This window comes from Cinclus cinclus, chromosome 4 (assembly GCF_963662255.1).
Source record: "Cinclus cinclus chromosome 4, bCinCin1.1, whole genome shotgun sequence".
Taxonomy (NCBI): Eukaryota; Metazoa; Chordata; class Aves; order Passeriformes; family Cinclidae; genus Cinclus; species Cinclus cinclus.
In genome coordinates, this window is record NC_085049.1 from 66,397,564 (window position 1) to 66,413,914 (window position 16,351).

At 53.1% G+C, this 16,351-nt stretch overlaps 1 protein-coding gene across 4 annotated transcripts in view; it reads right to left on the reverse strand.

Annotated features, from left to right (window-relative positions):
* The window catches only part of PPP6R2 (protein phosphatase 6 regulatory subunit 2), a 52,589-nt gene that overhangs the window by 34,058 nt on the left and 2,180 nt on the right, over positions 1–16,351 (reverse strand). The gene's annotated exons all lie outside the window — the stretch shown is intronic.

A 16,351-nucleotide genomic window follows, 5' to 3' on the forward strand; every position in this document is an offset into this window, starting at 1 on the left:
TTGAAAATAAGTGTATTTCCTCATCTTCCAATCAGTGATGGCTTAACAGGAGGTACAACATTCACCCAATCCAAGGGCACTGATATCAACAAAAACTGCTTAGGATTTTATTTCTAAACTTCGACACCTTTTTCCCTGGAATTTGCGCCCAAAAGTCCAACAGAGTCCCAGATTCAAGGAGTTTGGAAAAGCCCTCCCAGACCTTCCAGTTCAAGCTGTGCCTGACCCCCATCTTGTCCCCAGCCTGGAGCACTCAAGTGTCACATCCAGGAATTCCTTCAACTCTCTGGGCAGCACTCTCTGCCACCAGCCCGTATCACTGCTGTGTCACCACAGCCAGCACGAACTGTGTCACCACCCCACATCATTCTATGTCACCACAGCCAACACTCCCTGCCATCATCCCATGTCACTGCTGTGTCACCACAGCCAGCACTCCGTGTCATTGCCATGTCCCCACAGCCAGCACTCCTGGCACCACGCTGTGTCACTGCTGTGACATATCTGGCAGCCAAGGGACACGCCTGGTGACCCCAGCAGCTGCTGGCACTGCTCCTCAGGGGCAGGGAGCTGCTACAGCTCCCGATGATCACGATACCGTCCCACCCAGCCCCCCCGTCAGGGCAGCCAAACCCTGCTGGGGTGTCAGGACCTACAGGGCAGGAGAAATAGAGCCACCTTCCCCTCAGGAAGGAGCCCCAAAGAACTCACCCCAAGTTCATTTGGAACAAAACACAAAGGAGTTCAGGAACTCCAGATCTGCAGCTCCTTCCACAAAACAGCACCTGGCCCCAAATATCCCACGTACACACAAAAGCTGTGGCTGTCATTGGAAAGACACTGTCCTAAAAATATGAACAAATTAGAAATGTCAGCCAAGAGTAAAAGTTCATTTCGTATAAATCACGGAATCATGGGATGGTTTGGGTGGGACAGACCTCAGAGCCCACCCAATGCCACCCCTGCCAGGGCAGGGACACCTTCCACTGCCCCAGGGTGACCCAAGCCCCAGTGGAGCATCCAGCATCCCTGCTGAAGCCCTGCACAGCCCAGGAGGAGCAGATCCCTGCTCCTGTGAATGTTCCTGGGATTACATGTGCCAGGTACTGTGTGTGACACATCCCTGCTGGACTCGGGGTCAGAGCCCATGCCAGAGCCTGCATAAGCATCCCTGAGTGCAACCAGAAGGGATGGGTCCAGCAGAGCCTGGATCCTTCCCTGTACCCCTCTGCTTAAGGGAGCCAGGAATGAAACACTCAGCACATGGATGGAAGCAGAGAACCACCCTTGGACTCAGGGAACCTCCTGAGCCGGAGAGGATCCCCAGGGATCACCTGCAGAGACCCCCCCATATTCCAGCCTGGCATCCCTGTCCAAATGCTCCTGGAGCTCTGGGGGCTTGGACAATGCTCAGTGCCCAGCACCCTCTCGAGAAGAACCTGAGATCCCCCTGACCCTCACTGCTGGGGCTCCTCCACTCCGTGCCTGCATTTCCTCCTCAGAGAAGGGATCCATGGAGGCTGAAATGTCCCTTCCCCAGGCAAATCCATACCCGCCACTGCTCTGAGCAAGCCACAAGGAAAGGATTCATTAGCTGCAAAAGGCATTGGAAGAGAATGAGGAGAATCGGGATTCCTCAATAAAAACTATCAAAAAGGTCCATTTCACCCTTAAACATGAGAAGAACAGAATTCCTGCCTTTCCCATGCATCCCATGACACATCCCAGGAGGCAGCAGTGGGATGGGAGCATTTGGAAAAGGACAGGCATGTACAAAACACAGCTATTTTAAATTTAAAATCTTCCCACTGCCTCAGTTACTTTATCATGGTTGATCAGAAATATCAATCCAAAGGAGCTAAATTCAACCTTTTATATAAGTTAGAGCTTCCCTCAAGACTTCACTGATAAAGCAAGAGTTTGAGCTGTTGGATTAAGGAAAAGCAGCATTTCCCAGGGTACCTGCACTGCTGACAGGAGAACAGAACAATCACAAACTATTCTCTAATCAATGTCCACTCACAAATATTTTGGGTTTTACTCAGCCTCTGCCCACCTGCTTTATGAGCAGTTCCAACAAAATCCCAGAAATTCTGAGGCTGGAAAAGCGCCCTCAGTACAAGCCATGCCCAATGCTCACCTTGTCTCCAGCCCAGAGCACTAAGTGCCACCTCCAGGAATTCCTTGGACGCCTCCAGGGATGGACACTCCAAACCTCCCTGGACAGCCCTGCCAAGGCTAAACACAGCCAAAGGAAAAGAAAAAAATAACCCCAGCCTAAAACAGTTAGACTTGGAAGCGTCTTCTCTCCAGCAGAAGTGAGTGATACAAAGACTGGGAAAAAATGGTCCAGAGATTTTCCCATTTTGGGGGTTTTATACCATCAACACCTGCACTGACTTTTGGAAGTTGGGGTTTTATGACACTTTCAGCTTTTCCCTACCCCTCCTTGTCTCTGCCAGGAATTCAGGGATTAAAGGGTGCAACAGAAGTAAAACCATCCAGGTACCACCGAGTGCTTGGCCAGGCCAGCCAAGTGACCACAAACATCAACTGACCAAGATGGCTACTCCAGATAATCCTGATTAATTCTAACCCACAAACTCCTGCAGCCCCTTCCTGACTCCACACAGCTCTGAGCTCCCTGCAATGGGCTCTGGTCTCTGCTGCTTCCTCACTTCCACTAAATACATAAATAAAGACATGAAGATCCTTCCACCAACTCTTCTGAACCTCCACCATAAAAAGAGAATTGAAATATTCCCAGAGCCACTTCTAACAGTAAATAAGCAACAGCTGAGACAAACTGCTGGACAGAATCCAGAGACCATGTAGCTGCTCCAGGGCTGGAGCCAGGCTGGGAGAGCTGGGAGTGCTCACCTGGACAGGAGAAGGATCCAGGGAGAGCTCAGAGCTCCTGCCAGGACCTGAAGGGGCTCCAGGAGAGCTGCAGAGGGTCTGGGGACAAGGCATGGAGGGACAGGACACAGGGAATGGCTTCCCACTTGCCAGAAGGCAGGGATGGATGGGATCTTGGGAATTTGGAATTCCTGGCTGGGCTGGAATTGCAAGAGCAGCTGTGGCTGCCCCTGGATCCCTGTCAGTGCCCAAGGCCAGGCTGGACATTGGGGCTGGGAGCACCTGGGACAGTGGGAGGTGTCCCTGCCATGGCAGGGGTGGCACTGGAGTGGCTTTGGGGTCCGTTCCCACCCAAACCATCCTGGGACCATCTCTCTGGAGATGCTGCAGAGCCACCTCAGCACCCACCACCTCACCAGACCTTTCTTTCCCTTTCACATCCCCAACTGCAAACCCATCCTCACCTCATTTCAACTCTTCCTTCATCAGCTCAGGCTCAGAGCAACAGCAAATTTCTTTTCCTCTGCATGTGGACATTTGGAAAATGATATGCAAATCATGAGGTCCCTGGAATGATCCTGGTAACTGGAGAAGCCACCAAGACCAGTTACTATTTTAAACTCCTGGCCAAGCTCTGGGAATCTTCCACAGGAGCCGATCCAGCAAGAGAACCAGGACCTTGTGGGGGCCAGAGCCTGCTCCTAATCTTCCCAAATCTCCATGGAGCTGTGCCAGGAAGGGTCAGGCTGGATGTCAGGAAAGGTTCTTCCCTCCCCCACTGCCCAGACTTCCCACGGAATGGGCACGGCCCCAGAGTTCCAGGAGTGTTTGGACAACACTGCCAGGAGTACACAGGCTGAGATTATTTGGAGTCAGAAGCTGGATCCATGATCCCTGTCGGGCCCTTCCAGCTCAGGAAATTCCATGGTTTTGTGATCCCAGGTACACCACAGGACAGATGTGCAGCTGTTGTGGTTTTCCAGTCAGACACTTAAACCACAGCAGCTCCCTCCCCAAGGCCACGCAGCCCTGGATGAGGAAACATAGCCCAGGACATCCCCGCGCAGTAGAGGGGCTGTTGTTGCTATTATTATTATTATTATTATTATTATTATTATTATTATTATTATTATTATTGTTGTTGTTGTTGTTGTTGTTGCTGTTATTGTTATGTCAGCCCAGTGCTGGCTGGGAAGAAGCTGAAGCCTGCAGTGCCATCACCTGCAGGGATATGGAGGTTGCCTGGTGACTCCCATGGCAGGGACAGGGCCATTTCCAGACCCTTCCCACCTCCTGCTGCACAGCCAGTGCTCTCCCTCCCTGCCCAGCTGGAAGCCAGCCCTGATCCATCCCCAGACCTGTCAAGCAGTCCCAGGAAAGCAGGGTGAGGAGAGCTGCCAGGTTCATACATAACAGCCCACTGCCACCTCACAACAATTTACACTCAACGGTATGTTTTTTTATCCCCAAGCCCTTCTCAAGAAATTGGATCATTTGGGTTATCAACATTTCTCGACTGCACAATTTCACTTCCCTAAAAAATGACCTGACTTTCCTTGAGAGAGAAGCAAACACTGTCCAGAATTCAGAGCACCCTCTAAATGTCTCAGGTCAGCAGGCACATCTCAAGAGTCGCACCTCCACCCATCTCCCCCCCCCCCCCAATGAGTGCTGAAGAAGGGACACAAAGTCACCATCCGGCAGGAATTCAGCAGGAATTTCCCCACAGAAAGGGTGATGAGGGATTGGAACCCAAGGAGGTTTGGAGCACCCATCCCTGGAGGTGGCAGTCAGGGCTCTGGGCTGGGGACAAGGCAGGAGTCGGGCATAGACTAGACTCTGTGATCCCAAAGGGCTTTTCCAGCCTCAGTGTTTCTGGGATCCTGGGATTCAGTCTGCCAGGGGAAGAGAATCATGAGCTACTCAGTTATTTCAGAGTTCTCTCTCAACCTTCTTACGCTCCCACCTCAGACTCCTGTGGAACACACTCTAGCTCTGCTTCCAAGATGGAATCATTCCCATATTCATCTTTAAAGACTGAATCCAAGACCTTTGTGGACTTCTCTTCAGAGGAATGGTGGGGGCACTAAGGATGGTAAGAAACTCCAAAGGAGGAGAGGAAATGCTTCCTACATAAATCCTGGAGCTCAAGGCCAGCCTGGCTTGGAGCACCTGGGACAGTGGAACGTGATCCTGCCATGGCATGGGTGGCACCGGAGGGGCACTGAGGTCCTTCTCCCACCCCAGTCTGGGATTCCATGATTCCATGACTCCATGAACCCAGCCCCTCTGTTCCCAAATCACACCATGCCAGGAGCCCATCCCATGGCAGCCATGAGGAACAGTCAGGGGACAGGAGCTGTGCAAGGCTGTCCACACCGAGCAGCTCTGGGACACCCTCCCAAGTGGAAGCACACAAATCAAACAGCTCCTCTGACACCAGGATTTTACAAACTCCAGTCTCATCCAGCACCACTCCCTTTGCTCCCTGTCTCCCTCATTTGCTCGATTCTTTCCAGAATCCCTGACTAAAGGAAAAGCAGGACACACCAGAGGCCTCGAGGCAGTGATCCCAAGTCACTGGGGCTCCTCACTGCCACACACCCCCAAAGAGGCATTTCAGCTCCCTGAGACATCCCCTGGCCTAAGCTGCTTATTGAAAACCACTTGAATACACTTCAAATTCACAGATGAAATTTATTCTCAACCATAGTATTTCACCAATTCACCAAGAATCTCCTTTTGTTTTCCCCTTGTGAGCTATGAAGAGGAATTTCTTCATTCTTCCTTAACATCTGACAAATTAACAATGCATTTGCATTACAAAATACTGGCACCATTTAGGCTGGAAAAGCCTTCCCAGTCCATCTCTGTCCAATCTCTGCCTGATACCCACCTTCTCCCCAGCACAGAGCACTGAGTGCCACCTCCAGGAACTCCTTGGGCACCTCCAGGAATGGGCACTCCCTGGGCAGCTCCAGTCCATGACCACCTTTTCCATGGAGAAATTCCTGCTGATGCCCACCCTGAGCCTCCCCTGGCCCAGCCTGAGGCCGTTCCCTCTGCTCCTGTCCCTGTTCCCTGGAAGCAGAGTCCGACTCCCCCTCCTGTCAGGGAGCTGTGCAGAGCCACAAGGTCCCCCCTTGAGGTTCCTTTTCTCCAGGCTGCGCCCCTTTCCCAGCTCCCACAGCCCCCTCCCAGCTCCATTCCCTTCCCTGGACACTCTCCAGCCCCTCCAGGGCTCTCCTGTTGGGAGGGGCCTGGAGCTGCCCCAGGATTCCGGGGGTCCCTCAGCAGGGCCAGCACAGGGGACAGTCCCTGCCCTGGGGCTGTGCCCACCCTGGGGCTGTCACAGCCCGGGGCCATCGGCCTCCTGCCCCCTTGGCCACCCCGGGCTCGTGTCCAACCGCTGGCGCAGCACCCCAGGGTCTTTCCCAGCTCTGCAGCCCCTCTGCCCCAGCCTGGAGCGTTCCAGGGGTTCGGGGTATCCCCAGGGCAGCACCTGCCACTTGGCCTGGCTGTCCCTCACCCTGCTGGCCTCATGCCATGGATCCAGTCTGTCCCCAACCCTCTGCAGAGTTCCCACATCCCACCCAGCTCCGTGCCACCCCATGTCCCCTGGCCAGCACCAGGAAAACACAGGGACAGTGGGACGCTGCTCTGCATGGAAAGGGGGTGTGTCGGGTTTTTTCTTGAACAAGAAAGTGCCCCTGGTAATAAACCCTGTGTCGGACAAATGTGCACCCGACATAAAGAGCTCCTTCTAATCCTTCCCGGGCTCTGAAGCTCCCACAGAAAGAGATGCTATCAGGAGAACTTTGTTTTGATCACCAACCTTATCCTCACACAGTATCTCCTTAAGCATCCGCCTAATTGCTGCCCTACCCCATGCTAAGGACAGAATTTGCACAGCCTCTTGATTTAAATGTTACTGTTTTAATTAACAGCTCCACACCCAGACACGAAGAAACCACAGCGCTTCAAAAGCTGCAGTAAAAAGCTGCAGAAAAGGATCCCAAAGTCCCTGGGAACGAAACAGCACAAAAAAGGCCTTTTTTAACAGCTCAGTCAGCACACATGGAGCTCAATACATCCCTAAAATTCACCTCTGTGGGTCGCTGGGCTCACATCAGTTCTGAGGGCAGAGCAATCTCCCAGTTTGTGACCTGTATTTCAGCAATAATTCAGCAGGATTGCTATTTCCAGCTGCTCCTCTGTGCTGACGGCCCCACCGAAGCAATACCAGCCCCAAGGAACCCCGGGGGGACTCTGGGGAGTCCCAGAGTATGAGATTTGCAACTGCATCTGCATATAAAACCAGCAAAACAAAGTCCTGCCATGCTTGAAGTGCTGATTTCCATCCCTTGCAGGACTCCAGACTCCTCCCTCTCGGCCTGCCTGCGTCACCTCGATGCTGCTCAGGGCTGGTTCCGCTGTCTGCTCTAATCAACAAGTGACATTTTCTCCTGGGTCACCACAGTAGAGCCCTACAAAGTCCCTGTTAATGACCAGACCGGGATCTCTGAGAAGGGTGCTGGTTTTTACTGGGTGCACAAGGCAGCATTTCACAGAAATCCCACTTTGTCCCAGTCCTTCCGTGGACCCTGGATATTTTCCTCCTTGCTGACCACACAGACTAAAGCGATGTTACAAAAAGACAGGTCTTTGTGCTCAGACTGAGGGCCAGCATTAGCAAACTGAGATTTCCTGCTGCACCCCGCGGGGAGATCAAGGGTTGCCCGTCCCACAGACACCCATTTGATCAACACAGGCCCTCCAGTGAGCCAGTCAAACAACTGCTGTGCTCCTTTCCTGCTCCTTCATCCCAGTTCAAAGCTCCCAAGGTGAGTTTGTGGCTGTACCTGCACCAGAACAGGCCAGCCCATCACAACCTGCAGCTCCTACCAGAATATGCCAACACTCCCCCACCCAACAGACCTAGAACAGAGACCCCAGCGAAGCTGAACCCTTAACTTAAACAGGACATTCAATAAATGCCTTTTCATCTCGTCAAGCTTTCAGGCCATCACAGACACATGCAAAGTTTAAGAAGTTTTGCAGTTAAAAGAAATAAAGACACTTATGGCTGAGGTTGGAAATGAGCATTGACTCCAAGCTGTGCCCGATGCCCACCTTATCCCCAGCCCAGAGCACTCAGTACCACCTCTAGGAATTCCCTGGACATCTCCTGGGATGGGCACTCCAAACCTCCCTGGGCAGTTTCAAGGCCTGATCACCCTTTCCATGGGGAAATTCTTCCCTCATTACCCAGTTCCTCAGAACTGGGTAAAGCCTCTTTCCCAGGACAAGGCACTCCCAGCCTGTTCTCCCTGCATGGCACCACTTAACCTCTATTTATGAGCCAGGCTTCATCCATCAAAAAACATCCTGAAAGGAAAACCATCCATAGGAACTCTCAGACCCACCCTTAGGAGCTCCACTTACCTGGACAAAGAAACATCAAAGCTCAACCTGCTCCGGGAATCCCAAACCAACAGGACACACTCCTGATCTAAGCCCGTAGCTCACTGTGAATTAAACCTGCACTGCTGGGAAAAAAATGGGTCTCCTTTGCCATGCAGTATCAGCAGAAAAAGAAAAAAATCAGCTGGATCATTCCCCCAAACTGGCTTCCAGCATTGCTGCAGGAATGTCTGAACAGGGAGGGAGGGCAGGGAAGTGGGGAAGGATGGAGCAGCAGGAAGGGCACAGCATTCCAGCTGAAATGCCCATCCAACTCGGGCCTGGAACACTAATCCAAGGAGTTACACTGTGACTGAATTCCCTCAATCACAACCAAAACCACACCTAAAACCCATGGAATCTGTAGGGTGAGTGTTTCAAAAGACTAAAAAGAATGACATTTATTTTTCCAAGCTTAATAAAGAATCCTAGAGATTGGATCAACATTGGGAAAATAACTGAACTTCCACCCCGCAGAAAGGATCATCAATAATTCTCCTGATCATGGAAGCATGGAATGGTTTGGGAGTGGCTTGGAGTCCCCTGGAATAGTGAAGGTGTCCCTGCCTTGGCAGGGGTTGGAATGAGGGGGCTTTAAGGCCCCAAACCATCCTGGGATTCCATGATTCCCCCCAGGAGTCCAAATGGGCCAATCCACAGGAATTGCAGTGATTTCCTCAGCAGGAACTGCCCCTCAAGCATTGAAACCCAAAGCCAGCAGGGCACTGCTCCTTTGACCCAGGGCCCTGGAGATGCTCCTGCTTTCCCCAGCACTGGCCTTGCTGGTTGGCTGGTGGTGATCCCACCTGCTTTTCCCAAAAGAACACATTCCTGACCAGGGCACAGTCCACAGCTCCAAACAAACTAGGATTACACAACAGGACTCTCCCCACATGGCCCAAGTCTCCTGTGCTCACCAGGTGATCCCATCTCATTTCACTGCTCCTCGGAAATCCCCAGCACAGACCCAAACCCCAAGGATACACTCAATACTTCTTGCTTTTCTCTTCCAAAACTAAAAATAACTCATTGGTTTTGTTCTTGGGAGCTTGGGAGCTGCACTGCTTCATTCCAGCAATTGCTTCCAGGTATTTTAGAAAACAGCACAGAGAAACTGTAGGAATCCCAAAATCCCTGGGGCTGGAAAAGCCCTCCCAGCCCATCCAGTCCAAGCTGTGCTTGACCCCCACCTTGTCTCCAGCCCAGAGCCCTGAGTGCCACCTCCAGGAATTTCTTGGACACCTCCAGGGATGGGCACTTTAAACCTGCCTGGGTAACCCATGAAAAGGCCTGACGACCTACCCCTTCCATAAAGAGATTCGTGCTGATGCTCAAAATTCACCGGGAAAAATGAAGCTAAAGTGGCCATTTTTTCCCTGCAAGACACAGTATTCCTCAGCAGAGCTGCTGCTGGAACTGGGGACAAAAGCAGGAGCAGAGAGGTCATGGACACACAGGAAGCACTACCCACATTAACATCACTGCCCTGTACCAGTCAGTTCATGTGTCAGAACAAAGGTGACAGAAGGGAAGGAAAACAGAAGGCCTGAAATTGCCTCTTTTGCAAGAGGAAGTTACGGTGTAACAGCCATGAAATCGGGTATGCAGTCACTGCTGGCACCACATCCCAAACCCCACACCAACACTGGGTACCCTAAAGCCCCTTACAGCTTTTGGAAACTCCTGCTGCTTCATCCTTGAGTTTTCAGAGCCCTCAGTCACACATAGCAGTCTGGGACCAACCATAAATAAATGAACTTTCTCTAAAGCAGAAGGAAAAAAAAAACTCAGTGAAATACTGATGAACTTCTTTTGAGCTTTGGGTCCTCCCAATGCCAGGCACTGAACAAGGTGGGGAAATCCTGTTCTCTGCCTTAGGGACCCCAAAGCCCCTCCAGTACCTCCCCTGCCATGGCAGGGACACCTCCCACTGTCCCAGGTGCTCCCAGCCTCAATGTCCAGCCTGGCCTTGGGCACTGACAGGGATCCAGGGGCAGCCACAGCTGCTCCGGGCACCCTGTGCCAGGGTCTGCCCACCCTCACAGGGAGGAATTTTTTCTGAATATCCAATCCAAACCAATCTATCCCTGCCCTCTGGCAGTGGGAAGCCATTCTCTGTGTCCTGGTACTCCAGGGTCCCTCTCGGGCTCTCCTGGATGCCTTCAGATCCTGGAAGGTGCTGTCAGGACTCCACAGGACCTTGCCTTCTGCAGGCTAAATATTCCCAGCTCTCCCAGGCTGTGTCTGGAGGTGCTCCAGTCTCTCTATGAAGGTACTGGGCTTCTCTGGATGTGCTCCAGCAGCTCCAGGTCCTGCTGATGCCAGGAGCAGCAGAGCTGTGCCCGTGCTCCTGGCACAACTGAAAACCAGCTGTGCTGGGCATGTGCACAATAACAACTTAATTTGGTTCAGTACTTTGGCCTTAGAGAGACCTCCACGGTTCTCAATCCCTCCCTGCTTCCAGCACCAAACTCATCCACAGATGAGGAGAAGGCTCCCTAGGCAGACCTCATGGTTTGGACACGGCAAAACATCAGCATCTCACAAACATGGAATTGTTTAGGCTGGAAAAGCCCTTGGGGAACACCCAGCCAAATCTCTGGTGTCCAGCAGCTCCCAGGCTGCCTGACCCAGCAGAGGAGGTCCCTGTCTGTGTCCCTGTCCCAGCCCTGCAGGTGTCCCCTGCCCAAGCTGGGTCTCACCCAAGGTGCAGATACTCATACTAGAGATGGCTGATCCCAGTCAGTCAGCCAGACTCCCTGGGCAGGAGAGGAACGAGCACTTCTCCAGCACAACTCAGCTATTTCAGACCCTGCACGCACCTGGCTCCTGCACTGACTAAAAAAGGAACGCTGGACCATTACCTCAGAAAGAGGGATTTACATCTCAGAGGTGAGAACGCTGGGAAAGGTTCCAGCCCCTGGAAGCCCTTGGAAAGCCCAGGCAGAGTAGGAAACACATTGTTGGGCGGAGGGGAAATACTTAGAAAGTCATGGAAGAAAATTTGTACCATGGACAGTGCAACATTAAAGAATGATATAGTTAATCAGGGAATCATGCAATGGTTTGGATGGAAAAGGACTAGAACACAGAAGCAGTAAACAGCAACTGACTGACCACAAAGAAAAACAATCTTCCAAGTGAAAAATAAAAAAGGAAACAAGCTGCAGAGCTAAGCCGAAAAAACATTCTTTGGCGTCTTCCAGTTTACTAAATGGTGCAGACAGAGCACCTGCTCAGCAAGAATGGGGTGTCCTGGCTCAGGGGCTGAGGACTCCCAGCATAACCTGGATATTCCATTCCCAGCACCGAGCTTGATTTAACCTAACAGGGAATCCTGGCTGCTGTCACCACCGCTGCAGCCCCACTGCTGCAACCCCAGTCACATTCCAGCCCCACATTCCAACCCCTGGCAGAACTCCCAGCAATGGCACTCATGGTCAGTGAAACAAGCACAGTTCATGGAAGGGTTTGGGTGGGAAGGGACCACAAAGCCCCTCCAGTGCCACCCCTGCCATGGCAGGGACACCTCCCACTGTCCCAGGTGCTCCCAGCCCCAATGTCCAGCCTGGCCTTGGGCACTGACAGGGATCCAGGGGCAGCCACAGCTGCTCTTGCAATTCCAGCCCAGCCAGGAATTCCCAATTCCCAAGATCCCATCCATCCCTGCCCTCTGGCAGTGGGAAGCCACTCCCTGTGTCCTGTCCCTCCAGGCCTTGTCCCCAGTCCCTCTGCAGCTCTCCTGGAACCCCTTCAGGCCCTGGCAGGGGGCTCTGAGCTCTCCCTGGAGCTCTTTCTTCTCCAGGGGAACATTCACAGCTCTTCCAGCCCAGCTGCAGAGCAGAGGGGCTCCAGCACATCCATGGCCTCTCTGGGTTCACTCCAGCAGCTCCAGGTCCCTGTGCTGTGGGGAGCTGCAGGCTCTCAGAGGAAGCAGCAGAAGTTCTCAGGAAGGGGAGGTGTCCCAGCCCTGCTCCCTGTGAGCCTGGCATTGGCACAGCCACACCAGGAACACGTTGCACCACCACGCTGCCAGTGCCATCTGACCACACCTTGGTTAAATGCCCAGGACAGCCGTGGCCCTGACACTCTGCTCCTTCCTGGGTGCTGTGCCCAGTGCCAGCGCTGCCATGCCGCTCCAGCTGCGGAGCTGCCATCCTGCACGGACACAGGGCCAGCACAGGGCAGCCTGGCCTTATGCCCTCTCCTGGCCCTTCATCCTCTGCCTCGGGGACACGGGGACAGTTTTCAACCTGTGAACTCAATTATCCTTCTCAAAGAAAAGAAATCCATCTTAACATAAAAAATTTCAATTAAACGGTGTCCCGGGGACCTGCCGAGGAAAGAAAACACAAATAAACAGCTAAGGAAACACAACCTTCCCATCCCACCCCACTGCACAGCCAAACAAGGAGCTGCAACCTGCTGCAGGCTCTGCAAGGCTACGAGGAACGGAAGGAAGAAAACCCCAAATGTCATAGCAGAGCCGCTGGTGCCTTCTCTGAGGTGTGAAAGAACTCAGTCCTCACAAGGAATCAAAGGCAAAACTGAAACTGAAGCAGCTTCTGGTGTTCTATTTCCTTCTTCCTTCCTGTGGCTGCAGCAGCCAGACCATCTCCACTTCTACAGGTCTGTGCCTCTCCCAGTGCCAGGCTGTGCTCTGCTGCCACTGCTCCTGAAGCTGCCCAGGGAAATTAGAATCAAAGTGGCTCCAGAGTTATCAGTGTCGCTCCAGGCCACAGAGCTCTGAGCACAGCAAACTGCAGGACTGAAATCCCATTGCAATTGTAGCTTCCCAGCACAGGCACCTTGGAAGTGCAGCAGGGGCACTGCCAGTCCCACACAAACCCTGGGCTGAGCAATTCATATGTTTGGGAAGCTTCCCTGCAAAGCCAAAGTTGCATAGGGCTCCAGCTCAGGCCCAGATCCCTTCAGCACCTTCCCAGGTGACCTATACAGCTCGAGGGGGCACCAAGGAAGTCTACAAATGGTACAAAACTGGGAGGAGCTGCTGACTCCCCAAAGGGCAGAGAGGCCCTGCAGAGAGACGTGGACAAATCCGAGGGCTGGGAATCACAACTGCGTGAAGTTTAACACAGGCAGGTGCCAGATTCTGTACCAGGGCTGGGGTAGCCCTGGATGCACCCAGAGGCTGGGATGGAGAGTATGGAGAGCAGCTCTGGGAGGGGACCTGGTCCTGGTGGATGACAAGGGGCATTTGTGTCAGGTGTTCCCTGGAGCCAAGAGCGACATCCCTGTCCTGGGGGGCACCAGGGACAGCATTGAGGGAGGGGATTGTCTCCGGCTCTGCACTGGGGAGATCTCACCTCCAGCTCTGGGACTGGGCACCTCAATACAAAATACAACTAAAGCTGCTGGGGAGCACCCAAAAGAGGCACATGGGGATCGGGAAGGGTCTGGAGGGGTCACACGAGGAGTGGCTGAGGACACTTGGAATGTTTGGCTGGAGGTGTCTGAGCTCAGAGCTCCCCAGGGGCTGCAGCTTCATCCCGAGGGACAGCTCAGGTCTCAAGGAAGGGCTGGAGCTGTGCCAGGGAGGGTCAGGCTGGATGTCAGGAAAGGTTCTTCCCTCCCCCAGAGAGTGCTGGGCACTGCCCAGGCTCCACAGGGAATAGACAAGGCCCCAGAGCTCCAGGAGTGCCTGGGCAGCACTGCCAGGGGTGCACAGACTGGGATTGCTGGAGGGCCAGGAGCTGGATCCATGATCCCTGTGGGTCCCTTCCAGCTCAGGAGATTCTGAGGAAAGCCAGACAAGTTTTTCACTCTGCCCCAGCTGGGGAAGAGCTCTGAGCTCTGCCTGCCCCCAGTGACTGCCTGCCCTTTGCTATTTCACCAGAAGGGCTTTTTCTCACACCTTCCGGCTTCCCCTCCTGCCCAGATGAGCCTCAGGCAGCTCAAGCTGACTCCAGGGGAAGGAATGGGGTGTGTGGGTGCTGTGACACCAGCAACAGCCACCTACAGAGTGCTCAGGTAACAGGTGGACACAGGAAAGAGACACTGAGAGTGACCAGGAGGAGCAGTCCCAGCCCAGCAGCTGCAGAGCTGCCAGCTCAGGCTGAAGAGCTGCACTTCCTCCTGACATCACCTCACCCTGGCTGTGGTGACAGCCCCTGGTCACCGCTTGTGCCACATGGGCTTTGGTTTAAAGGCACCCCTCACACAAATTAAAATTTTGGTCAGGCTTCAGGCCCTGCAGACATTTATTACTGTCACTCTCAAGGTGCCTCTGCTCCAACTGGGATTAACGGGCACTAAGAAACACAAACTTCCCACTTCCACACCTCATCCAATAGCAATATGTGTGGCACTCAAATTCCACCTAAATCTGAGCCTTTTTCGTTTGAGATTTTCAAGCTTGGCTGCAAAAGCTTCATTTCCTGAGAAAACTGATATTTATTTGCCCAAGTTTCCCTCCAACCCAGAGTTAAGGCACAGGTAAAAGCAGTCCAGGTGGTGATAATAATGTCAATATTGGTTACTGCAGTGCTGGAGGCTGGGGAGGATCAAAACAAGGAGCAGGGAAGTCCATCAGGAGTGAGGGGAGGGTGATGGGAGGAACAGGGAGCAGAGAGAGCAAAAGAAAATCTCAAGTAGAGAAACACAGCAGCAGCCAGGAAAGACAACACACTCCTGCTTCCAATAACATTGAATCAAAGAGACACTTAAGAGCCTTTGTTGCTACTCCTGGTCACACAGAGGCCACATTCCTTCCCTGAGCCTTCCATAAACCCCCGACATCTGCGGATTTTCCATGAAAAGGAGGTAAAACCACTGCGGCCCATAAATGTAATTGGGAGCAGGGCTGTATTCCCTATAAATAGGGCCAGGAGCGAGGGACTGCTGCTCCCGGCTGAGGCTCCGTGTGTGACAGCCCTGCCTGAGCACTGCCGTCACTCATTAACTCCCTCTATTAACTGCTCAATTAGTTCTTCAGAAATTCTGCATCCAGCAAAACAAGACCTCCCATAGACATTCCTTCCTGTAAAGTTCTCTGAAGTTCTGTCAACCTGACACAGGCTCCCCAGGGAATGCCGGAGCCCCAGGAGAGTTTGGACAACACTCCCAAGGATGCACAGGGTGGGATTTGGGGGTTCCCAGACAGGGCCAGGAGATAGACTGGATGATCCCTGTGGGTCACTTCCAGCTCGGGATATCCTTTGATCCTATGACTGAAGCACCCAGCTCCTCCTTTGCTCTCAGCTCACCGACCTCACCCATTTCCCCTGCACCATTTGCACCCAAATTTCCCAGTTATTCTTGTTCTACTCCTGTTCCAAACCTAAGATTTACACCACTGAGAGACTCTCCTATTTCCTGGCATTCCAGTTTGCCCATTTTTCTGGCTGAGCTGCAGCTCTTGCCCTTCAGGCACTCTGTTAAACCATCCTGTTGGATGACATGATCCTGAGCACAGATCCCACCTGCACAGTGTTCCACCTGCACACCTGGCTGCCAGCAAGGACAGCAGCCAAGCTCATCCCCCTGCTCCCAGCGCTGAGCTCTCCCCAGGCTTTGGTGAGCAGAGACAGCACCCAGGGAAGGGCTGGAGCTGTGCCAGGGAGGGTCAGGCTGGATGTCAGGAAAGGTTCTTCCCTCCCCCAGAGAGTGCTGGGCACTGCCCAGGCTCCCCAGAGCTCCAGCAATATTTGGACAGAGCTGCCAGTGGTGCACAGGCTGGGATTGCTGGGGGGGGGCAGGAGTTCCTCTGTACCACTGCTTGGCTCAGGGAAGAAAAGTTTTGGGTCCCCTCTGCCACCAACAAATTCAGGTGAGACCTCAAAGGAAGCATTCCCTGAACAGAGCATGGAAAAGCACCAGGGGAAAACACTGGGCTATCTCCGTACCAAAGAGGAGAGGAAGCATTAAGGAACCAACATCCCATTCTCACTCAGGATCTCCCTGTGGGGGGACAGCAGGAATGGGATTCCCTCCAGCTGCCTCCCAATGCAACCAGGAAACTGTGATCAGGACTGGGGGATCCCACTCTGGAACACAGCTGGGCCCCCCA